The sequence below is a fragment of the Ambystoma mexicanum genome, chromosome 5q (genome assembly GCF_040938575.1).
Source record: "Ambystoma mexicanum isolate Mex_15411 chromosome 5q, UKY_AmexF1_1, whole genome shotgun sequence".
NCBI lineage: Eukaryota > Metazoa > Chordata > Amphibia > Caudata > Ambystomatidae > Ambystoma > Ambystoma mexicanum.
The window spans coordinates 1,033,629,589-1,033,654,036 of NC_090933.1; positions in this window are offsets into that span (position 1 = coordinate 1,033,629,589).

Sequence of the window (24,448 nt, forward strand, 5' to 3'; positions counted from 1 at the left end):
TTGTCTGCTCCATGCATGCACTCCTGTCAGCCCCAAGCATGCATTCCTGTCAGCCCCAAGCATGCACTCCTGTCAGTCCCAAGCATGCACTCCTTTCTGGCACACGCTCTCCTGTCCGCCACACACAGTGAAATGCAATCTATTTTCTTTCGTGTATTCCAAGTTGTTTTATGCACTCCATCCATATATTTCATCCGTAGCATCTTCATATTTCATTCTTTCCATCCACCTATGTTATACGTTTCACCCATATACGTCACTCGTAAACGTGTATACGGCATCCGATCATCCACCTATGGCCCCCAATCCATTGGTATACGGCACCCGTTCTATTCACATATGTCGGCCGTGCATCACCCGTTCCATTCACATCCGGCACCCGTTAAATCCGTATATGTGATCAATTCCATTCACATATATCATTTGTTCTATCCATATAGATTCCAGCTACATTCTTCACTCATTCTGTCTGCTCTATGCACTCATCCCCTCTACGCACTCATCCCCTCCTACGCCCCCAACCCCTCCTATGCACCCAACCCCTCCTACGCACTCAACCCCTCCTACGCACTGAACCCCTCCTACGCAATCAACCCCTCCTACGCACTCTACCCCTCCTACGCACTCACCCTCTCCCCACACTCACCCTCTCCCCGCACTCACCCTCTCCCCGCACTCATCCTCTCTCCGCACTCATCCACTCTCTGCACTCATCCTCTCTCCACACTCTTGCGTTCCACTCATTTAATGGCAATATGCATCCGTCAGCCCTATAAGGTCATTCGCTGATATGCAGTAATCCTCTTCTATATAATCATCTGCTCTCTACACTCATCCGCCCTATACACTCATCCGCTGTATACACTCATCCGCTCTAAACAATCGCCAGGGCTGCACATTTATCTGCACCAGCGATCTACACACTCTCCGCACTTCCGTACTCATCCGCTATCCACACTCCTGCGCTCTGCATACTCATCCGCTCTACATACTCATCTGTTCCATATATTAATCCGGTTTACGCTCTTCCGTTCTGCACATTCATCTGTTCTACGCACTCCTGCGTTTTACTCGCTTCTCTGTTATTTATGCACTCATCCGCTCTACACGCTCGTCCGCTCTACATACCCAACCATTCCACACACTTTTTTTTTTTTAAATGTATTTTATTTTATAACGACCACACAGTGCAACAGAACATAAATAGAACACATCAAGCCACAACAAAGGCCAAACAACAGATATGAAAAAGAAAAGAAAGAAAAAACAGAACAGAATTAACTTAACAATCCCCTTCCCTCCCCCCTATGAGCCTGTAGGGTGTCCACCATCATTGTCCGTTCCGTGTGGTGGGGTTCCGTCGCTCTCAGATCCAGCCGAGGTCGACCCCGTACTAAACAGTTCAGCCACTAGCACCTTCCATGCCGTGAGGGAGCTCACCTCTTCCTCCCCTCCCGCCCTGCTGGCCTCCCACCATGCTGTCGTCTCGGCGGCAGCCCATTTCTGGAGGTCACGCCACCATACCTCCACCCGTGGCCTCTGACAATTCTTCCATCCCATGGCTATTCTGCGTTTGGCAAGTACATAAGCCAAATCTTTAAGCTTCTCCACGTGCCGAAGCTTGCGCGCCCTGGGGTACCCTCCAAGCAAAACCATTCCACACACTTATCCGCTCAGCTTGATCATCCATTTTATACATTCATCCAATCTATTCACTCATTTGGTTAACACACTCGTTTGGACTATATAGTTATCTGTTCTTCCACTAATGCATTCTTCCACTCAGCGCATTCATCTGTTCCACACGCTTCATCAGTTTTAACTATTGCATCCATGCCACTCACTTCGTTCACTCCTTGTGCATTAAGTCCATTTCAGGAGTTCAAATCTCTTTACTGTTTCCGTATGATTTATTCTTATTAGCCATTTCACTGCTTTGATCTACTTTTCCCGTTTAATTCTGTTTGTCCTTCTAGCTTATATTATTAGCTGTCCATTTCTCGCATCAGGTAGTTTGTTGGATTGGTGTCATTGAGATGCTGTTGGTCTGTTGGGTTAGCTTGGTATGGGTTGGTTTTAGGGGAAGAGCCAGGTTTTCAGCAGTCTGCGGAAAGACCTTAAATCCTCAGTTAGGCGATTGTGGGGCGGGAGTGAGTTCCACAGCACGGGGGCCAAGGCTGAGAATGACGATCCGCCTAATCTGACTGAGTTTGTCTTAGGTATGACTAGTAGACCAGCTGAGCTTGATTTTAGGGTGCGTGGGGGGTGATAGGGTTTTCGCTTGTCTTGAAGATATTGAGGTTCGGTTTTATGCAGTGCTCGATGGGAGATGCATAAGGTTTTGAACGCCACTCTTCGTGCTACTGGAAGCCAGTGCAGCGTCTTAAGGGCTGGGGAGATGTGGTCTCTTGGGCTGAGTGCAAGTAGCATTTTGGTTGCCGCGTTTTGAGCCCTTTGGAGTTTATTCAGTTGGTACGCGTGGACTCCGAGGTATAGGGGGTTTGTGTAGTCCAGTCTTGATATAACAATCGATTAAACCTCGGAGAGTCTGTTGGGAAATGAGAGATATGGAAAGAAGGGTTTTAAGGTGGTAGTGGCAGGATTTTGGCAGGATTTTGAGACGTTGTTGTCTTGGCGCGAGAGTGTTAGGTCAGAGTCAAGGGTGCATCCAAGATTTTTCACTGAGTTGAAGGGGGTCGGTGAGTTGCCCATGGCGGATGGCCAGGGTAGTGGGTGTGGAAGAAGTTCGGAGTTGCCACATACCATGATTACGGTTTTGGAGGGGTTTAACAAGAGGTGGCTTTGGGTCATCCAGAGTTCTATGTCAAGGAGGCAGGAGGCCAGATCAGGTCTGGAGTTGGGTTTTGAGTCCATGAGGTTTAGAATTAGTTGAGTGTCGTTGGCGTAGTTGTAACCCAAGATGTTGTGTGAACTAATTATTGGTGGGAGGGTGATCAAGTAGAGATTGAATAGGAGGGCAGATAGGTATGCTCCTTGTGGGACTCCCGTGTTGACTGGTCGGGCTTGGGAGGTATAGGTGGAGAGTGTTGTTATTTGGTATCTATCTTTGAGGAATGAAGCTATCCATTTAAGAGCGCTTCCACGAATTCCTTGGGAGTGGAGGCGGTCTAGGAGGATTGAGTGATTGACAGTGTCAAAGGCAGCGGATAGGTCAAGAAGGATTAGTGCAGCGCATCCCGCGGAGTCTGCCATCATTTTAAGGTCATCCCAGATTGAGGTTAGGGTGGTTTCAGTTCTGTGACAGGCTCTGAAACCTGATTGTGCGGGGTCTAGGAGATTGTTGGCTTCGACAAAGGCATTTAGTTGGGAGTAGGCGGTTTGGTTTATGAGTTTGGCAAGGAACCTGGTGTTTCAGTTGGGCCGGTAGTTTTTTTGCTCGAGAGGGTAGAGGGAAGGTTTTTTAATTAGAGGTTTGACATGAACGGTTTTGAATGCGTCGGGAAAAAATCCAGAGGAAAGGGAGGCATTTATGATGGATCTTGCGTGTTCGCCTGCGCAGGTTGAAGCAAACATTTCTATGAGGGTTGTGGCTGGGCAGGGGTCTAGCGGAAAGCCAGATGGTTTGCGGGCAGATAGAAGTTTGAGAAATTGCTCTGGTGATATTGGACTAAAGGATTTGAACGTTGGTTGCGTAGTTGTCGCAGCTGGTGGGCTGGCCGGTAAGGGGCAGTATTGCCTGGTGGCTGTGAGAGAGCCAGTTTGGTGGCTAGAGTATTTGTTCTTTTGAGAGCCGTGGTGTAAGGGTGGAGGGAGAGAGAGTCGCACAGTGATTGTGAGGGAGTCGGGACGGTCGTGGTGCAAGCCGGTTTGGTGAATTCAGTGATGATTTTGTGGAGTTCTTCGCTTGGGTTTTTGAGGTTTAGGATTCGGGAGTTGTAGTGGGCTTTTTTTGCTTTCCGGATTTCGGCCTCGTACTGATAAAGGTGACGGGCCAAGGTGGCCCTGCTCTCCTGGGTTTTATCTTTCTGCCATTTGCGTTCTAGGTATTTATATAGTTGTTTAGTGGTCTTCAACTCATGAGTGAACCATCTGGGGAAGAGGCCACAGAGGGTTGATGGTTTGCAAGGGGGTGTGAGCCGCATCAGAGATACGTTGAGCCATGAGTCAAAGGCATCTGGGGTTAGTTGTTTAGTGAGTTGGCAGGTTGGAGGTGGACACTGGAGGAGTGCGTCGGCTAGGTCCAGGACGATTATTTGTTTTTTCCAGCATTTGCGTAGATTCGGGGGTTCAGATTCCAGGACGGGAAGGGGGTCGGGTGAGCGAATGGCGAAAGAGAGAAGTAAGTGATCGGACCAGATGATATGGGTGGGGGGGTTTAGATGAATCATGGTGTTGGAGCTAAAGATGGCATCAAGAGTGTGTCCTTTATAGTGAGTCGGGCCATTTAAGTGGGGTTGGAGGTTAATTGCGTCTAAACCGTCAACCAGAGAGTGTGTCATGGGGTTGGTGGGGATGTCGAGCCATATGTTGAAGTCTCCAAGAAGGGTGAGGTTGGGATGGTTTAGTTGAAGGGTGGCAATAGAGTCGCAGAGGTTGTTTTTGAATTGTCTATCGTAGCCAGGGGGCCTGTAGATTATTAGGAAGCTGTGTGAGAGCGACGGAGAGAGGGATAATTTAACAAGGAGAGATTTGCAGGTTGGTTGTCGATGATTGAGGCGTGGAAGAGAGATTTGAAGACAAATGCTACTCCCCCTCTTCTAGAGGGACGGTTCAGTGGGATGAGGGAGTAGTCAGGGGGGAAGGCTTCATTAGCGATTGGTGCGAAGTTGTCAGAGAACCAGGTCTCGGTGATGAAAACCAGGTCTGGTTTCTCCGAGGCGAGGAGGTCAAAGAGTGGCTAGAGTATTTGTTCTTTCGAGAGCCGTGGTGTAAAAGTGGAGGGAGAGAGAGTTGCACACTGTACACAGGGATGATATATAGGAATGATAGTAGGTCTATCTCTAGATTCAGTTTTGTATAGAGGGAGAATTAGGCAATTCGGCACAGTTCTGGATTCTACATTACACAGATATACTATTAGGTATACTTTTAACTTAGACTTTGCGCAGAAGGGTATTTAGGCACGCTTTTAACCTTAATGCTGTCGTGTACACTTCTAATTTGATCTAAGCGCAGAGAGACTAATTTGAACACTAGACAGTTCAATTAGGGTACGCTAATAGGCACATTTCTCTCAATTCGACTTTATGCAGGGAGGGTTTTAGGCTATTCGGCATAGTTCTGGATTCTAAAATCCACTTTGCACAGAGAGGTTATTAGGGAGATTAGTTGGTTTAACCAGGCACGGTATTAGACTATTAAGATATTGGGCACACTTTTAAATACAACTTTCACAGAGAGTCTATTGGTCAAACTTCTAAATTCAACTTTCATCTATAGTCTAAATTCAACTTTCACAGAGAGTCTAATTGGCACACTTTAAATTCAACTTCTAGGTGCACTTCTAAATTCAGCTTTTAAGTCCCTATTTGGGATGCTTCTAAATTCAACTTCGAGAGATGGTTGTGTGAGTTTTTTGATTGAGATAAGTATGCAGAGTTTGAGCTTCTATTGGTTAGTGGGTTCTGTCCCAGTGTGGCACCAGTTGACCCCCACAAATCTATCTGGATGCAGCGCGGGCCAATGTTTAGAATTCTATCTGGGTGTGGGCAAGCCAACATTCACAGTCCCATTTAGATGCGGCACAAGCTAGCGTCTAGAACTCTGCCCAGGTGTGGGCATGCTATAATTCGCAACCCTATCCGGATGCTACACATGCCGGTGTTCACAACTCCAAGTGTGGCACACGCCAACATTCAAGCCTCATCCAGGTGCGGGCCTGCCATCCTTCAATCAATCCCATCTAGATGCGACGCAGGCCAATGTCCACAATTCTAGGTGTGGCCTGTGCTAGTCTTCAGGTTTCGCATAGGTGCGGGCATGCCAACGTTCGAAGTCCCATCCAGATGCGACGCAGGCCAACATTCACAAATCTATCTAGGTGTGGGCATGTTGGCATTCAGGTTTCACCCAGATGCGGGCATGCCAACATTCATGGTCCCATCTAGATGCGATGCAGGCCAATATTCTCAATTCCATCCAAATGTAGACATGCCAACATTCACAATTCCATCCAGGGTCGGGCATGCGAGCACTCAAAGTCCCTTCCTCCAGATGCGACGCAGGTCAATGTCCACAACTCCATCCAATTGTGGCCATGCTAATATTCTCAATTCAATCTAAGTGCGTCTGCCGGTCTGGATATGGTGCGTCCGGTACGTGCGAGTGGGTGAGTCACTTGAGGGCTTTCGTCTGAGTCTAAGTATGTGATCAGTCTCTGGAGCCTTCATTTTGTGGCTATTTTCCATGATATCTTATGGTCTGTCGAGTGGTTAGTTCTTTAGTTTGAGTGTTTGTCCAGATTGAGTGTGGCTGGGATTGGAGTTATTTTCATTGTTGTTTTAATGTCTGCGCATTCTGGTGCGTCTCCGTTGTGGTTACCCTGTGAAGAGCCATGATTTGAGGAGTTTCCTGAATGCTAGGTGGTTCGTTGTGTTCCGTATATTCTTAGGTAGGTCATTCCAGGTTTTGGGTGCCTGGTGGGAGAAAGAGGATCCTCCGAGTTTTTTTCTGTTGTAGGGTTTTGGTTCCAGGCGTATGTCGGTGCTTGATCTCAGTTTTCTTGTCGGTTGATGTAGGCGTAGTTTGTCGCTTAGGAATTCTGCGCCTTGTTTGTGTATTGCTCTGTGCGTGATGCACATGGACTTGCACTTTATTCGCTGTTTTAGTGGTAGCCAGTGTAGTATTTTTAGCGTGGGTGTGATGTGTTCTCTTCGGGGTAGCTTGAGGAGGAGTCTGGCTGCTGCATTTTGTATGCGTTGCAGTTTTTTTTAGAAGTCGTTCGGGCATGCCCAGGTATAGGCTGTTGGCATAGTCTATCCTGGACAGGATCAGAGCGATGATGGTAAGTGTTTTGTTGGCGAACGACAGGAATGTTAGGATCCTTTTTGCTGCTCGCAGGAGGAAGAAACATTTCTTGATTACCGAGTTTACTTGTGGCTCTAGAGTGAGATTGTTATCCATCAGGACCCCAAGGTTTTTTACAGTTAATGATGGTTCTGGTGTGGTGCCGAGCTCTCTTGGCCAGGGGATGTAGTTTATGTCGCCTCCCTTTTTTGAAACGATAATTATCTCTGTTTTGCCTGGGTTGATTTTGAGATGGTTGAGGTTCATCCAGTTGAATATGTCACAAAGGCAATTCTCTAGTGTGGTGTTTTCTTCTCGGGTATCTTGTATGTTGAAGATTATTTGAGTATCGTCTGTGTAGTTGTAGCATGTGAGGCTGTGTTTTTTGATGAGTTTAATTAGTAGGTACATGTAGATGTTGAATAGCAGCGGGGAGAAGGATGAACCTTGTGGTTTTCCGCACGTGGAGTCTCTGGGTTTGGATTTAAAAGGTTTCATCCATACTGTTTCTGTTCTGTTTGTTAGGAAGGATTTGATCCATAGTAGGGCAGTTTCTTATCCCTAGTCCTTCTTCTAATCTCTTTATGAGGATGGTGTGGTTGACAGTGTCGAAAGCTGCAGACAGATCAAGGAGAATCAGGGCGGTACTGTTGTCTGAGTCTGCGTTTGTTTTTAGGTCGTCCCATATTGAGAGGAGAGCTGATTCTGTTCCTCTCATAGGTCTGAAACCAACTTGTGCCTGGTCTAGTAGACAATGCTCTTCTATGAATTCTTGGGTTATTTGGTAGACGTACGTTTCTAGCAGTTTGGCTGTGTACGGTATGTTGGAGATGGGTCTTTAGTTAGATAAGTCCTCTACGTTTCCTGTTGTGTCTGAGTAGCGGCTTGATGTAACCTGATTTGAAGGCCTATGGTACTTTACCTGTTGAGATTGAGAGGTTGAGGAGGTTCCTGTGGTATTCCATGGGGGTTCCTTGTTTGAGAATTATTTTGTATATGTCCAGGGGGCAGGGGTCTTCAGGAGAGCCTGATTTGTTGCTTTGGTTTAACAGTTTGACGAAAGCCTCAACTGATATTTCTGGGAAGTTTCATAGCTTTTTTGCATGTTCCTAGTCGGTGTTAGTGGGGTTTGCGCTGTGATCGCTTGGTCTGTTTTGAATGGTGTGTTGGATGGAGGTTATTTTGTTTTTGAAGTGGTCTCTGAGGTCCTCGCAGAGTTTCATCGATGGAATTGGCGTGTTGTTGCAGCCCGGTGGGTTTTTTATTTTGTTTATGATTTTGAATAGTTCTTTCTGATTGTTTGGTGCTCTGAAGATTCGGTTGTCATAATGTTTCCTCTTCGCTTTTTGTATTTCCTTTTTATATGAGCAGATCTGTTGTAGGAATTTCAATTTGTTTGCGTTGTTGGTTCTCCATTCAGATTCTAGTTTTCGGTTTTTTCTTTTCATGGCGTTGAGTAGTGGGTTGAACCACTTTGCTGTGGTTTTCTTACATGATGGTGAGCATTTGTATGGGACCTAGTGATAGCAATGATCTGGATTTCCCCAAATAGGGACTCAATCTTGAGGAGATCCCCCTGGATGGCTCTGGTTTTGGCCAACTGATCAGCTAGGTCGTTCCCAGTTTTATCTGGCCTCTCTATTCTGGAATGACCCTTTTTTTATTTTATATTTTATTGGTTTTCACAACACACAAATCATAACCAACACACCCGACTGTTGCAAGTATTCCGACAGGCCCAGGACATATGGATCATCCCCACGTCCACCTCCCCACACTTTGGGCATTTTTGTACCCATGGGCCTCCAGATCTGGCTATCCTTTGGGGAGTCATGTATGCCCTGTGGGTGACATACAACTGCATCTGCTGCAGCCTTGCATTTCTGGACACCTTTTTGTGGTCTCTGGGCTCTCTTCCACTGCCCGTCTTGCATGGGTTCAAACGCCTCTTCCTCCCACTCTTTTTCTCAACTGGGGCAGCTCTTTACACACTCTGGACATCATTACTTCATATATCCGGGATATTTCATGCCCTCCCTCCGAGATGTCATACATGGCAACATCCGGTGGCTCCGCTAGTTCTGCCTCGGACCATGTCTCCATTACCTATTTAATGATTCTGGTGTACGTGATATACCGCCCACTATGAACTCCTGTATCCACCACTATGGTAGGAAATTCCAGGCCTTCCCCTCCTGCCATATATCTCCCAGGGTCGTCAGGCCCACTGGTTCCCAGTATTTACGGATCCCCCTCCTTAGTTGCTTGTCCGCTCCGCATAGCGCCACCAATGGCACCTGCGGGGTGCTAGAGGCCGGGGTACCCACCATCCGGCACGCCTTGCACCACGTCTCCCAGCCCAGTACCAGCAATCCCGGGCGGCCTAGATGGTCTGATTTAGGTAGCCATACGAGTTCTTTCAGGAAGTAGGGTTCACATTCGCTCCTGAGTAGTCTAGATTCCGCCGTCTCTTCTTCCTACAGCCATTTAACCACATATTGTAACAGCCCTGTCAGGTGATAAACCTCAAAGTTTGGCAAATTGATGCCTGCCCGATCGTACGTATTCTGCAATTTCCATAGGGCTATTCTGTTCCGAGAGTTATGCCATCGGAAGGCTCGACACAGGCTCTGGAGTTTGGTGAAGAAGCGTTTGGGCAGCAAAGTAGTGTAACAGCCTGGGTAGGACCACAACTTGAGCAGGGCCGCCCTCCCCACCATTGCTAGGGGGAGTTTTGCCCAAAACTGCATGCTGTTCTTAATGCCTTCCACCGTCCTGTCTGTGTTATGTTTGTTCTCATCTGCAATCGTGTGGTAAATATTTATCCCCAAGTAGTAGAATGTTCTGGTCTGACATGGTATCCGCAAAATGGGCAAACTACCCTGTGGGGCTCCCGTGTACCTGCCGAGGGGGAACATGCATGACTTTTCTGAGTTTACTGCTATTCCCGAGAGGGTGGTGTAGTTCTCCATCACCTCTAGGACATATTGCAAGTTCTCCTCGGGGAAGCGCAGATATAGCAGCATATCGTCCGTGTACAGCTATATCAGGTGCAGTCCCCCTTTAGTATGTACCCCTATTTCCTCGTATTGCTGTCTTAGGCAGATAGCTAATGGTTCCAGAACCAGGATGTACAGCATCGGAGACCATGAGCATCCCTGTCTCATGCCTCTGCCGAGCTGCCATTTGTCCGATATTATCGCCCCTGTTTTTACCCTGGCTATTGGGGAGCTGTACACCATTTTTACCCAGCGCAGGTACCCTCCCCCCATCCCATACTCCTTCAGGGCAGCCAGCATCCATGGCCACCTTACCGAGCCGAAGGCCTTCACTGCGCCCAGTGAGACTATCGCTATTTCACCAGGGTCATTCTTAGCCTGTTCTATGACATGGTGCAGCCTTCTGTGGTTATTCGTTATGTCCCTGCCTGGGATGTAATCCGCTTGGTCAGAGTGTATGAGTTTGGTAATCACCTTTTTCAATCGGTTAGCGAGCACTGTTGTTAGGATTTTGCTGTCCTGATTTAACATGGACAGGGTCTGTATGACCCACAATCCGTGCTTGGCTTGTTGGGTTTAATGAGCGGGATGATTATTGCCTCCCTCAGGGATTCCGGCAGGCTCCCACTCTCAAAGGCCTCGTTAGACATTGCCAGCGGTGGGGGGAGCACCTCTAGCCTGTATGTTTAGTAGAATTCGCTCGGGAGGCCATCCGTCCCCGGGGCCTTGCACGTAGGCAGGTGTAACACCATTGTGTCTAATTCCTCTGAAGTTATGGGGCATCCAGGTTCTCTCTTTCTTCCTCACTCAGTTTTGGTAGACCCATGTCTTCCAGCGTTTCCTGTATTTCCTGTGCTGTGGTCTCTCCTACATCTTCATACAAACGTTTATAGAATCTATAGAATCCCTCGTTCACTCCCTCTTGGGTGTTCCAGACCTGACCCTCTTCCCCCAGTATCTCCCTGATGGCTGGCCTCGGTGTCTCGTTTTTGTATAGCTATGCGAGCAGCCTCCCCGGTTTATCCCCCCCTGCGTGCTGCCTCTCAACATATTTTTTATAGTTCAGATTGCAAAGCCTCTCCCAGAGTCCCAGACACACCTGTCGTAACTGGCCCTCTTGTTCAGCGCGTCCTCTTGTGAGGGGCTCCTCTTCTGCATAATTTCTTCTAGTTTTGGATATGGCCGCCCCTCTAACTACCACCTTGAAGGCCTCCCATAGGGTTCCCTCTGACTCGATGCTCCCTGTGTTATTGTCAAAATACCCAATTATTTCCTCCCTGAGGTCCTCTCGGAAAGCCGTGTCCTTCAACGCTTCGGCCCTAAGCCTCCATGTGGGAATTCTGGCCCTGGGGGTATGGTGTCGCCAGGCCAGGACCAAAGGGGAATGGTCCGATAGTATGCACGCCTTATATTCTGAGCCAGTCATTTCCCCCACAAGTTCCAGAGTGGTGAACATATAATCCAGTCTCGTGTACAGGGTAAGTGAGGCCGCATAGTGCTGTCATTTGGATGTTGCTGCCTTCAAATATCTACTAGCCCGAAATCTCTTAACAAGGCCTATAACATTCTCACAGCAGGGGTAGGTTTGTCTAATTTGGTATCTGACCTGTCCATTTTAAGGTGCAACGTGCAATTAAAGTCCCCCCCATATGACCGCGCTACCCAAATGGGGGCTAATCTTATGATATAGCGTTTTGAAGTAAGCCGAGGTATCTCGGTTGGGGGCGTATGTGTTTATAATGCACAGTTCTCTATTCTCTAGCAGAACCTGCATCGCCACCATCCTCCCATTGAGGTCTAACGCGGTTTGGAGCAGTTGAAAGGGTACATATGGTGCCACCCAGATGAGCACCCCCCCTGCGTAAGCCGAATATGTGGTGCCTATGGTGGTCCCTCTCCACTTTTTTCCCACCACATCTTGTCTCTCTCTAATGAGGTGGGTTTCTTGCAGCAAGGCTATGTCTATCTTTTGCCTTCTCAGGTACATCATAACCTTGTTCCTTTTCAGGAAGCTGTTGAGGGCCCTGACATTCCAGGTCACTATTCTAAGGTCTGTCATGATGCCTACCTCCAAGGAGCCAAGTCCGACCCAGCAACCCCAGAGGCAGGCATCATTCCCCCCACGGATGTGCCAGCGGGCCCAAGCTGGGGCCCTTTGGACACAGTCCCAGCGACTTAGGCGCCAGGCTCATGTTAGACCCCTGTCCTGGCGCCTTAGGCGCCAGGCTCATAAAGCTCTGCATGTGTTCAAGTGTTTTAATGTGCACTTACCTGATGCAGACCATGCTGCTACATCCAGGCCCTCTTGAGGCCTGAACGGAACTACTTTACCAGTGGGACTACTTTCCACCTGGGTGTGGTCGGGGAAGGATACATACCTGATCGGTGGAAGGATACATACCTGGAACTTCTTCCAAAGCTATTTAAACCACGCCCGATCAGCAACTCACGCTTCACGTTGTTCTGCTCCTCGCAGCTGGACGCTCACCGTGTCAGCTCCTGCATCTGGACTTCAGCCACGCCTGTCAGCATCCTGGGTCGCCTGCAAAGGGAGATAAGAGAGAATTGGAGAGAAAGAAGACCTTACCAGCTAAAGCTGCATCACGGAGACATCACACCGACGATCCTGAAAGGGAAGACATCATTTTAAAAGCATTTCGCTTCGATCGCTGCAGCGCTTCATTTCACTCACCTTTCCTGGGAGCCTCCATCTTCAGCAGCGATCATCCGGATCCGCACCCACTTCTCAGAGCCTAGAGAGAAAAAGACAAGAAAACAAGGTGAGAGAAGGAAGGGAATAGGAAAGGCTCAGTTTCCTTCTAAGACTTACCTGTTGGGTTATTCCCATTTCATTTCGGGTCCTGCCGCTTCCTGGCATTCCGGACCCCGGCCCCTATGGGAAAAAAGACAAGGACATTGAAGGAGCGAATGCAAAGACATTACCTGAACGCTCATCCAGAACTTACCTGTCATTTACTGGAACTGCACGTTTCACTTCGGGTCGGCGCCATATCTCCGGCATTCCGAACCCCGGCCCCCTAAGGGGAAAAAAGACATAAGCATTAATGCTTGCTGCAATAAGACAATGAACATTATTATTAAGCTTGAACTTTTGAACTTGCAACAGAACTCTTACAGCGCCTCACCTGAATAGTCAAGCTTATTTTGAACTCCCATCAAACCTCAATCCAGTGAAGTAACTGGGTTTCAACGCGCCCCTGCATCAGAAGCAGGATGGGGAACGCATCCTTCCAGACCCTAAGGTGAGACTTCACGGGGAATCGTGGAAGGGTATCGTGGAGGACTGGAAGGGAGTGGGAGGCTTGAGCATTATTCCATCAGTAGGTAATACTCCCTTTGCACGCACAGGGGAATATTCCTGCGAGCCAGAAAAGACCAGAGTAGAGGGGCCCTTCCAGTCCATCTTCAGAGTCCTGCGCTTCACCACTGAAGAAGCATCAGCACTCGAAGCCAGACCTGCGCCTCCGTGGGAATCAGGTGAGCATGACAGAACGCGAAGCCTACCCACAATTTCCCACCCGGGCGCTATGGAGACTTCCGAGACAGATCAGCTGGCCCAGCTTTTGGGGGAATTACGGGCAGAAGTGCACTCAGCCCACCAGGAGACTAACGCTCTCAAAAGAGAACTGATCCTATCAAAGGAAAGAACAGATGACCTGGCCAAAAGGTTATTGCAGGCCCAGGCAGGGCACACTCCTTTACCTAATTCCGGAGGTACTTCCACATCAATGGGTTTGAATAACCCGGTTCAAATCAATCTACCTGGACACATGCCTTTGGCCCCGCCTGAACGTTTTGCGGGGGATCCCAAGAAATATACCGTCTTTATGAACCAATGTCGTTTACACTTTCTATGCAGACCCGGGGCCTTCCCTAACGACCAGACCAAGGTAGCCTTTATACTATCTTACCTCAGTGGCAGTGCTGCCGATTGGTCTATTCCATTGGTAAATCAGGATGATCTCATTCTCCAGGATTTTCAGGGCTTCCAGGCCAGCATGGAAAGATTGTTTGCTCGACACTCCCAAGGACAGGCCCTTGATAACGAACTGCTATCCTTACGACAAGGTAATCAGGATCTCCTGTCCTACGTTGCCACCTTTAATAGACTGGTTGTGGAAACTGGATGGCCAGAAAACAAAAGGATCACATTGTTTCATCGAGGCCTGCGCGGAGAGCTTAAGGATTTTCTAGCTCAGATTGTAAATCTACCCCAGGTCTGCGCAGACTACATAGACTTGGTGGTTCAACTTGATCACAGACTTCAAAATAGAAAAGCAGATCGGTTCAAGTACGAAACCCGAGTACCGATCAAAACCCACGCTAACTCCAAGAGTCCCGACGTATCCGAACCTATGCAAATCTGCGGTGTTAAAGGACCATTAACGCAGTAGGAACGAGAGAGAAGGCGGCAAATGCAACTTTGTCTGTATTGCGGGACTTCCGGTCACTTTCTTCGAAATTGTCCGGTTAAACCACCTAAGAAGGTGGTTGGAGCCACTGATAACGATTTATTGACACCTGATTCGGGAAACGACCTAGCCCGACAAGCGTAGGGGTCCGCTTGCCGAGCTTGAAAACAAACTCTTTGACCTCGCATTTTGTCATGCCAATGGTGCTCGTGGACCCAAAACAGCCTCAGCAGTTGCATGCTATAAAAGCGTACATCGACAGTGGAGCTATTGGAAATTATATAGACCGTGAATTGGCTTCTAGTATTAAGATCCCTCTCCGCCCGAAAGTAACCCAAGATGTCATTACTACAGTAGATGGAACCGAAATAGCCTCAGGGCCTGTAACGCATTCCACTGTTGAAGTGACACTGGTGGGTCAGGATGGACATCGGGAAGCAATTGTGTTTGATGTGATCAAGGCCCCACAATTTCAAGTAATCCTTGGAATTCCTTGGTTAGAAACACATAATCCCAGAATTGACTGGCGAGCAAAGAAGATAAGTTTTCCTGATTGTGAACCAACTTGTTATCCAAGAAATCCAGTTATGGGTCTAGCCTCAGCAACTTCCACCCCTGTACAGCTACCGTCAGAATACCAAGAATTCCAAGACGTTTTTCAGAAGGAACAGGCTAACACGTTACCTCCCCATTGGTCTTATGATTGCCAAATCGATCTGGTACCCAATGCTCAAATACCTTGTAGTAGGATTTATGCTCTTACGGAACCTGAGAACCTGCATCTGCGTCAGTATTTAGATCAGTACCTAGCCAATGGTTTTATTCGCCCGTCCAAGTGTCATGATGCCTACCTCCAAGGAGCCAGGTCCGACCCAGCGACCCCAGAGGCAGGCATCATTTCCCCCAGGGGAGTGCCAGCAGGCCCAAGCTGGGGCCCTTTGGACGCAGTCCTGGCGCCTTAGGCGCCAGGCTCATGTTGGACCTCTGTCCTGGCGCCTTAGGCGCCAGGCTCATAAAGCTAGACATGTGTTCAAGTGTTTTTATGTGCACTTACCTGATGCAGACCATGCTGCCACATCCAGGCCCTCTTGAGGCCTGAATGGAACTACTTTACCTGTAGGACTACTTTCCACCCGGATGTGGTCGGGGAAGGATACAAACCTGATCGGAGGAAGGATACACACTTGGGACTTCTTCCAAAGCTATTTAAACCACACCCGATCAGCAACTCACGCTTCGCGTTGTTCTGCTCCTCGCAGCTGGACGCTCACCGTGTCAGCTCCTGCATCTGGACTTCAGCCACGCCTATCAGCATCCTGGGTCACCTGCAAAGGGAGACAAGAGACATTACCAGCTAAATCTGCACCACGGAGACATCACCGACGATCCTGAAAGGGAAGATATTATTTTTAAAAGCATTTCGTTACGATCGCTGCAGCGCTGCATTTCACTCACCTTTCCTGGGTTCCTCCATTTTCAGCAGCGATCATCTGGATACACAGCCACTTCCCAGAGCCTAGAGAAAAAGACAAGAATAAGAGGTGAGAGAAGGAAGGGAATAAGACTTACCTGTTGTGTCTTTCCCATTTCATTTCGGGTCTTGCCGCTTCCAGGCATTTCCGGACCCCGGCCCCTATGGGGAAAAAAGACAAAGACATTGAATGAGCGTATGCAAAGTCAGTTCCCGAGCGCTCATCCAGAACTAACCTGCCATTTACTGGAACTGGAACTGCACGTTTCACTTCGGGTCGGTGCCATATCTCCGGCATTCCGAACCCCGGCCCCTAAGGGGGAAAAAAGACATAAGCATTAGCGCTTGCTGCAAAAGACAATGAACATTATTATTAAGCTTGGACTTTTGAACTTGCAACAGAACTTTTACAGAGCCTTACCTGAATAGTCAAGCTTACCTGAACTCCCATCAATCCTCAATCCAGTGAAGTAACTGGGTTTCAACGCGCCCCTGCATCAGAAGCAGGATGGAGAGCTCATCCTTCGTGACCCTAAGGTGAGACTTCATGGGGAATCGTGGAAGGGTATCGTGGAGGGTTGGAAGAGAGTGGGAGGCTTGAGCATAACTCAGTCAGTAGGTAATACTCCCTTTTCACGCACAGGGGAATATTCCTGCGAGCCGGAGAAGCCAGAGTAGAGGGCCCTTCCTGTCCACCTTCAGAGTCCTGCGCTTCACCATTGAAGAAGCATCAGCACTCGAAGCCAGACCTGCGCCTCCGTGGGAATCAGGTGAGCGTTACAGAACGCAAAGCCTACCCACAATTTCCCACCCGGGCGCTATGGAGACTTCCGAGACTGACCAGCTGGCCCAGCTTTTGGGGGAATTACGGGCAGAGGTGCACTCAGCCCGCCAGGAGACTAACACTCTCAAAATAGAACTGATCTTATCCAAGGAAAGAACAGATGACCTAGCCAAAAGGTTATTACAGGCACAGGCAGGGCACACTCCTTTACCTAATTCCGGAGACATTTCACATCAATGGGTTTGAGTAACCCGGTACAAATTAATCTACCTGGACACATGCCTTTGGCCCCGCCTGAACGTTTTGCGGGGGATCCCAAGAAATATGCTGTCTTTATGAACCAATGTCGTTTACACTTTCTATGCAGACCCAGAGCCTTCCCTAACGACCAAACCAAGGTAGCCTTTATACTATCTTACCTCAGTGGCAGTGCTGCCGATTGGTCTATTCCATTGGTAAATCAGGATGATCCCATTCTTCAGAATTTTCAGGGCTTCCAGGCCAGCATGGAAAGATTGTTTGCTCGATACTCTCAAGAACAGGCCCTTGATAACAAACTGCTATCCTTACGACAAGGTAATCAGGATCTTCTGCCCTACATAGCCACCTTTAACAGACTGATTGTGGAAACTGGATGGCCAGAAAGCAAAAGGATCACATTGTTTCATCGAGACCTGCGCGGAGAGCTTAAGGATGTTCAAGCTCAGATAGTAAACCCACCCCAGGTCTGCGCAGACTACGTAGACTTGGTGGTTCAACTTGATCACAGACTGCAAAATAGAAAAGCAGATCGGTTCAAGTATGAAAACCGAGGCCCGATCAAAACCCACGCTAACTCCAAGAGTACCGACGTATCTGAACCTATGCAAATCGGTGGTGTTAAAGGACCATTAACGCCGAAAGAACGAGAGAGAAGGCGGCAAATGCAACTTTGTCTGTATTGCGGGACTTCCGGTCACTTTCTTCGAAATTGTCCAGTTAAACCATTTAAGAAGGTGGTTGGAGCTTCTGATAACGAATTAGTGACACCTGATTCGGGAAACGACCTAGCCCGGCAAGCGTAGGGGTCCGCTTGCCGAGCTTGAAAACTAACTCTTTGACCTCGCATTTTGTCATGCCAATGGTGCTCGTGGACCCAAAACAGCCTCAGCAGTTGCATGCTATAAAAGCATACATCGACAGGGGAGCTATTGGAAATTACATAGACCGTGAATTGGCCTCCAGGATTAAGCTTCCTCTCCGCCCGAAAGTAACCCAAGATGTCATTACTACAGTAGATGGAACCGAAATAGCCTCAGGGCCTGTAACGCATTCCACTGTTGAAGTGACACTGGTGGGTCAGGATGGACATCGGGAAGCAATCGTGTTTGATGTGATCAAGGCCCCACAATTTCAAGTAATTCTTGGAATTCCTTGGTTAGAAACACATAATCCCAGAATTGACTGGCGAGCAAAGAAGATAAGTTTTCCTGATTGTGAACCAACTTGTTATCCAAGAAATCCAGCTATGGGTCTAGCCTCAGCAACTTCCACCCCTGTACAGCTACCGTCAGAATACCAAGAATTCCAAGACGTTTTTCAGAAAGAACAGGCTAACACGTTACCTCCCCATCGGTCTTATGATTGCCAAATCGATCTGGTACCCAATGCTCAACTACCTTGTAGTAGGATTTATGCTCTTACGGAACCTGAGAACCTGCGTTTGCGTCAGTATTTAGATCAGTACCTAGCCAATGGTTTTATTCGCCCGTCCAAGTCTCCTGTCTCTTCAGCTCTGTTCTTCGTGCTGAAAAAAGAAGGCGACCTTAGAACGTGTATAGACTATCGCGCCCTAAATCAAATAACGATTAAGAATCGTTATCCTCTGCCCTTGATCCCTGAGCTTATCGACCAGGTGAAAGACGCTTGTGTGTACACCAAGTTAGATCTCCGAGGAGCTTATCACCTGGTGCGCATAAAAGAAGGCGACGAATGGAAGACTGCATTCCGCACCAAGTTTGGGCTCTTCGAATATCAGGTGATGCCCTTCGGTTTGTGCAATGCACCTGCCGCCTTTCAATACTTTATGAATGATGTTCTTCGGGAACTTGTCGATGTCTGTGTCATTGTTTACATTGACGACATCCTGGTGTACTCTTCTTCAGAATCTGATCACAGAAAACATGTTAGGGCCGTTCTTGAGAAACTGCGCCAGCACAGATTATTTGCAAAACTCGAAAAATGCGTTTTTCATACCACAGAAGTAGAGTTTCTCGATTCATCCTGACACCTCAAGGAGTCCAAATGGACTCGCGAAAGGTGGACGCCATCCTCAAATGGCCATCTCCAAGCTCGGTGAAGGGAGTTCAGAGCATGCTCGGCTTTGCCAATTTCTATCGAAGATTCATCCCGGAATTTTCCCGAACAGTCCAACCCATCACCGCTCTCCTAAAGAAAAACAAACGCTTCGAATGGACTCTTGAGGTCGAACAAGCCTTCCGGGACCTGAAAACCAAATTCACCTCTGCACCTGTATTGAAGCACCCGCACCCAGATCTCCCGTACATAGTGGAAACCGATGCATCCAGTTCGGCCATGGGAGCTGTCCTGTCACAAAGAGACCCAAAGACTAACCAACTACACCCAGTGGCCTGTTGGTCCAGAAAATGTTCTCCTCCTGAAATCAACTACGCAATTACCGATAAAGAGTTACTGGCCATCAAATCTGCTTTCAAGGTTTGGCGTCACTACCTTCTCGGGGCAAGGCACACCATCACCGTAATTACGGACCACAGAAACTTACAGTATTTAAAAACGGCCAAAGCTCAATCTTCACGACAACTCCGATGGGCTCTATTCTTTGCGGAATTTGATTTTGTAATTACCTATCGCCCTGGCTGCAAGAATGGAAAAGCGGACGTCTTATCCCGGATTGGCATGGAAGAACCTAATTCGAGCTTAGAACCTGTGCCCATCATACCTGAGCAAAGAATCTTAGGCTTAACTTCATTGCAAACTATTGAGGATATCCAAACGCAAGTAAAACAACTTCTAGACTCTTCAACCTTACTGGAATGGAGTCAAAAGGGTCCTCATTACACCGTTAAGGATGATTTACCCTACTTCCAGGAGCGGTTGTTTCTGCCAAGTAAAGAATTGCAAGAACCTGTTATTGCCCATCATCATGAATCTTTAATGGAAGGACACCCTGGTATCGCTAAAACGGAGGAAAAAATCAAACGCCACTTCTGGTGGCCTTCTTGGAGAAAAGACATAAAGTGTTTTTTACTGTCTTGTGGAATTTGCGCCCAAAACAAGGCTCAAAAGAAAAGGCCAGCCGGCCTACTTCAACCCTTGGATATTCCACCGGCGCCATGGCACACCCTGTCAATGGACTTTATAACTGATCTGCCTCCTTGTGCTGGTTACAACACAATTCTTGTAATTGTGGACCTATTCTCCAAATTGGCCCACTTTATCCCTTTAAAGGGTTTGCCATCAGCTTCCACCTTGGCCAAGGAATTCCTGGAGAATATAGTTCGCATACATGGTTTCCCTTCCATATTAGTCTCGGATCGTGGAAGTCAATTTATCTCACATTTTTGGAAGAAGTGTTGCCAACTAGCACAAATAGATGTGCGGTTATCCACCAGCCACCACCCCCAGACCGACGGACAAACCGAGAGAACCAATCAGACTCTCGAGCAATATCTTCGGTGCATGTCACACCAATCCGAGTTAAATTGGAAAGACATCCTTTGGATCGCAGAATATGCATACAACAATTCAGTGCATTCTGGAACCGGACAAACCCCCTTTTATACTTTGTATGGTCACCATCCTCGGACCTCTGACCTAGATCCACCTCTGACCCTGGAAATGCCTGCAGTAAATCATCTGCATTCCACAATAACCCGAGCCTTCAAAGAAGCTGCAACTCATTTACAGCAAGCCAAGAAAAAGTATAAAGAAAACGCTGATTTGCACCGAAGTAAAACTCCTCCTTACCAAGTAGGAGACCAGGTATGGCTAGCAACTAAACATTTACCCCTCAAGGGCCCGCAAACCTTCAATCCCAGATTCATAGGACCTTATCCCATCAAAGCTATAATCAACCCAGTGGCCTTTAAACTGGATCTACCGTCTAACATGCGTATTCATCCAGTTTTTCATGCATCACTTTTGAAGCCAGTGCAACCAGGAACCCGATTGTCCAAGCCTCCAGATCCAGTTCACATTGAAGGGGAATTAGAATTCGAAGTTAAAGACATTTTAGACTCCAAGGTGGTAAAGTCGAAACTCTTCTATCTTGTTGACTGGAAGGGATATGGACCTCAAGAGAGATCGTGGGAGCCTAGTAACCATGTTCACGCACCTCGATTAATACAAAGGTTCCACCGGAGATTTCCGAACAAGCCAAAACCCCCGGAGGGAACAACCTTGGGAGGGGCCTTGAGGGGGGGTACTGTCATGATGCCTACCTCCAAGGAGCCAGGTCTGACCCAGCAACCCCAGAGGCAGGCATCATTCCCCCCACGGAAGTGCCAGCGGGCCCAAGCTGGGGCCCTTTAGACACAGTCCTGGCGCCTTAGGCGCCAGGCTCATGTTAGACCCCTGTCCTGGCGCCTTAGGCGCCAGGCTCATAAAGCTAGACATGTGTTCAAGTGTTTTAATGTGCACTTACCTGATGCAGACCATGCTGCAACATCCAGGCCCTCTTGAGGCCTGAATGGAACTACTTTACCTGTGGGACTACTTTCCACCTGGGTGTGGTCGGGGAAGGATACATACCTGATCGGTGGAAGGATACATACCTGGAACTTCTTCCAAAGCTATTTAAACCACGCCCGATCAGCAACTCACGCTTCGCGTTGTTCTGCTCCTCGCAGCTGGACGCTCACCGTGTCAGCTCCTGCACCTGGACTTCAGCCACGCCTGTCAGCATCCTGGGTCGCCTGCAAAGGGAGATAAGAGAGAATTGGTGAGAAAGAAGACCTTACCAGCTAAAGCTGCATCACGGAGACATCACACCGACGATCCTGAAAGGGAAAACATCATTTTAAAAGCATTTCGCTTCGATCGCTGCAGCGCTGCATTTCACTCACCTTTCCTGGGCGCCTCCATCTTCAGCAGCGATCATCCGGATGCGCACCCACTTCTCAGGGCCTAGAGAGAAAAAGACAAGAAAACAAGGTGAGAGAAGGAAGGGAATAGGAAAGGCTCAGTTTCCTTCTAAGACTTACCTGTTGGGTTATTCCCATTTCATTTCGGGTCCTGCCGCTTCCTGGCATTCCGGACCCCGGCCCCTATGGGGAAAAAAGACAAGGACATTGAATGAGCGAATGCAAAGACATTACCTGAACGCTCATCCAGAACTTACCTGTCATTTACTGGAACTGAACGTTTCACTTCGGGTCGGCGCCATATCTCCGGCATTCCGAACCTCGGCCCCCTAAGGGGAAAAAAGACATAAGCATTAGCGCTTGCTGCAATAAGACAATGAACATTATTATTAAGCTTGAACTTTTGAACTTGCAACAGAACTCTTACAGTGCCTCACCTGAATAGTCAAGCTTATTTTGAACTCCCATCAAACCTCAATCCAGTGAAGTAACTGTGTTTCAACGCGCCCCTGCATCAGAAGCAGGATGGAGAACTCATCCTTCCAGACCCTAAGGTGAGACTTCACGGGGAATCGTGGAAGGGTATCGTGGAGGGCTGGAAGGGAGTGGGAGGCTTGAGCATTATTCTATCAGTAGGTAATACTCCCTTTTCACGCACAGGGGAATATTCCTGCGAGCCAGAAAAGACCAGAGTAGAGGGGCCCTTCCAGTCCATCTTCAGAGTCCTGCGCTTCACCACTGAAGAAGCATCAGCACTCGAAGCCAGACCTGCGCCTCCGTGGGAATCAGGGCGTGACAGGTCTCCCATCGTCATCCATATTTATCCTCTTCTCTCCACCCCTCACGTCCTCCTCCTCCAGTTAACTTAGTCTGAGTGGTAGCTTGTTCCCCCTGCTTCTTCAACATAAACTCCTCGCCTACCCCCTCCCTCTAGTCTTCCCAACTAACAACACTACACACACCCCCATGCTTCCCCTCTTACCCCCCTCCCAACTGTAGCCCAGCTCCATCCCTGGATCTCAGGCTTGCCCGCATTTGGTCCTTTAACTCGGCACTGCCGGTCTCAAGAACCCAGAAGGGGGTTCTAACCGTACTAATGGCGGTCCAACTAAACTAATTATGGGGGCGTAAGGGCGAGCTCCTCAGGCATCCTGCCTTTTGCTCTATTTCGCCCAAACTGGGCTCCCCTGCATATGCCCCCCATTACTTAACCATCACAGCTGGCATCACCCTATCTTATAGTCCAGTCCCAGAGTCAGGTTGGGCGGCGCCCCATGGCCCGCCGCCTCAGTTCTACTTATCTGCGCCAGCTTCCTTCTGAGTGTCTGATTCTGACGGGCAGTTCCGGGCGTCCAGCCACTCTGTTGTGTCCACAGGGGAGTCAAAGATCAGGGCTCTGTTGTTATGGTACACCTTCAGCTTCGCTGGGCACATCAACCCATATTTGTAACTGCCTCTCGCAATCTTCTCTTCACGGCCCCATAGTTCATGCGTTGTCTCTGCACCAGCAGTGTATAGTCCGGGTACACTGTGATGTTTGCCGATGCCCTTTGTATCGTGCCTCCTTTACGGAAATGTTCCAGGATCTTCTCCCTATCCCGATAGTTCAGGATGTTGGCTATTATCGGTCTTGGGGGAGCGCCCGGTGGCGGGCTCCTTGTCAAGGCTCTGTGCGCCCTCTCAACTGTGAAGCCTTGTGAGAGCACCCCTCCCTGTATTTCCTGCAGCAGCATTGTCTCGACATATTCCGTCGGGTTGGATCCCTCTGCCCCTTCTGGTAGTCCCACAAGACGTATGTTGTTTCTTCAAGCGTATCCCTCCGCTTCCTCAGCTCTATTCTCCAAATTGCTCACCCGTTGTTTCAGAACGTGGTTCTCCGATGTATGGGACGCACATGCTGCAGTATTTGGGCCAACTTCTTTTTCAAGCTCGCCTGTGCGCTCCGACAGTGCCCTTACATCTTGCCTGAGGAGATTCACGTCCTTCTGGACTTCTCCGACTTTGAGCTCCAGTGCTGCTTTCAGTTCCGTCATGGCGGACTCCAGCTTGGTCTCCCAAGTGCGTTTCAGATCAGCGATCGCTTCCAGGATCTGCTGGTCATTCCGTGTTGTGGCAGAGTCTGTAGAGGGGGTCTTGTCTTTGCTCCTGGCCCCTACCGCTGCCTGCGGGGACCTAGTGAACTCCTCCAGCGTGGGTTGTTACACCCTGATCTTGGTCTGTCTGACTGCCATCTCGCTGCTGCCCTGTGGCTTCGGTTTGGCTGTCTTAAGTGTGGCCTCCGGTGTTATCCGGCCTTATCGTGGTCTGCCGTGGCACCGGCGGAAGGCCGCGTCAGCCCCCTCTTACGCTGTGTGCTGGCTTTCTAGGGGGTTGTGTCCCCCCCACGTTACTGGCTGCTGTCATTGCTGCTGCCTTGGCGCTCTTTGTACTGGCCTGTGTTGGCACGCTCCTCTTAAGGCCTTGTGGGTCCTCACTGACCCTCAATGTCAGCCACAGCTACTGGAGAGTGCCTCCCCGTTATGTTGCCGCACTTTGGTCTGCCCCTCCAGTCATCTTCTGTGGGCACCTGTAGTGCCTCCTCTTCAGAGTGGGACTTAACACTGCCCAGCATCCAGCAGTGTTGGCTCTGGTCACACGGGCCCCCTCACACGGATTGCAGCCTATTCGCCCCGCACACAGTGCCCAAGCAGCAA